The 1,942-nt window shown below is 42.1% G+C and overlaps 1 non-coding gene across 1 annotated transcript; it reads right to left on the bottom strand.

Moving 5' to 3' along the window:
* Positions 1 to 1,142: 1,142 nt before the first annotated feature.
* On the bottom strand, positions 1,143 to 1,218 carry trnas-uga (transfer RNA serine (anticodon UGA)). Its single transcript has one exon. It is a non-coding gene; the product is annotated as a tRNA-Ser (tRNA).
* Positions 1,219 to 1,942: the final 724 nt, after the last annotated feature.

The following is a 1,942-nucleotide window of genomic DNA, read 5'->3' as shown; positions in this document are numbered from 1 at the left end:
GATGCAAGATGTTTATAGAAAGAGGAAAGGCGCTGTGATGCAAGATGTTTATAGAAAGAGGAAAGGCGCTGTGATGCAAGATGTTTATAGAAAGAGGAAAGGCGCTGTGATGCAAGATGTTTATAGAAAGAGGAAAGGCGCTGTGATGCAAGATGTTTATAGAAAGAGGAAAGGCGCTGTGATGCAAGATGTTTCTAGAAAGAGGAGAGGCGCTGTGATTGTTCTCTTTGTTGCCTCTCTGATTAATGCCCTCCTTGCCATGTCCGTGAGTTTTGGTGGGCGGCCCTCTCGTGGCAGGTTTGTTGTGGTGCCATATTCTTTCCATTTTTTAATAATGGATTTAATGGTGCTCCGTTGGATGTTCAAAGTTTCAGATATTTTTTTATAACCCAACCCTGATCTGTACTTCTCCACAACTTTGTCCCTGACCTGTTTGGAGAGCTCCTTGGTTTTCATGGTGCCGCTAGCTTGGAGGTGCCCCTTGCTTAGTGGTGTTGCAGACTCTGGGGCCTTTCAGAACAGGTGTATATATACTGAGATCATGTGACAGATCGTGTGACACATGTGGACTTTTTTTAACTAATTATGTGACTTCTGAAGGTAATTGGTTGCACCAGATCTTATTTAGGGGTTTCATAGCAAAGGGGTGAATACATATGCACGCTCCACTTTTCAGCGTTTTTTTTGTTGTTGAATTTTTTGAAACAAGTAATTTTTTTCATTTCACTTCACCAATTTGGACTATTTTGTGTATGTCCATTACATGAAATCCAAATAAAAATCTATTTAAATTACAGATTGTAACGCAACAAAACAGGAAAAACGCCAAGGGGGTGAATACCTATGCAAGGAACTGTATCTGTTTGAAGTGTATGAAAATATATTATACAAGTGGTTAGGCATTTTCAACACAGAAATGTTCCTTAAAAAGACTAGAAGAGAAGTAGTGATTTTTTCTCAACTATGAAAGACTATCATGCAAATTGTTGATGTTAGTTCTGTGTGTGCAGTTAAGGACAATGCATCCTGTTTTGTTTTGAGCCAGCTGCAGCTTTTTACATTTTACTCATTTAGCAGACGCTCTTATCCAGAGCGACTTACAGTAGTGAATGCATACATTTCATGCATTTTTTTCTCCGTACTGGTCCCCCGTGGGAATCAAACTCACAACCCTGGCGTTTCAAACACCATGCTCTACCAACTGAGCCACACGGGACCGCTTTTTTAGGTCTTTCTTTGCTGCACCTGACTAATTACCACACAATAATCAAGATGGGACAATTGTATTTTTATTTTATACTGAACAAAAATATTAACACAGCATGTAAACTCAGCAAAAAAATAAAATGTCCTCTCACTGTCAACTGCGTTTATTTTCAGCAAACTTAACGTGTATGAACATAACAAGAGAGACATAAACTGAACAAGTTCCACAGACATGTGACTAACAGAAATGGAATCATGTGTCCCTGAACAAAGGGGGGGTCAAAATCAAAAGTAACAGTCAGTATCTGGTGTGGCCACCATTAAGTACTGCAGTGCATCTCCTCCTCATGGACTGCACCAGATTTGCCAGTTCTTGCTGTGAGATGTTACCTCACTCTTCCACCAAGGCACTTGCAAGTTCCCAGACATATCTGGGGGGAATAGCCCTAACCCTCACCCTCCGATCCAACAGGTCCCAGACGTGCTCAATGGGATTGAGCTCTTCGCTGGCCATGGCAGAACACTGACATTCCTGTCTTGCAGGAAATCATGCACAGAACGAGCAGTATGGCTGGTGGCATTGTCATGCTGGAGCGTCATGTCAGGATGAGCCTGCAGGAAGGGTACCACATGAGGGAGGAGGATATCTTCCCTGTAACACACAGCGTTGATATTGCCTGCAATGACAACAAGCTCAGTCCAATGATGCTGTGACACACCGCCCCAGACCATAATG

The sequence above is a fragment of the Salmo salar genome, chromosome 24 (assembly GCF_965601325.2).
Source record: "Salmo salar chromosome 24, fSalSal1, whole genome shotgun sequence".
NCBI lineage: Eukaryota > Metazoa > Chordata > Actinopteri > Salmoniformes > Salmonidae > Salmo > Salmo salar.
This window is presented reverse-complemented; position numbering and strand designations above follow the sequence as displayed.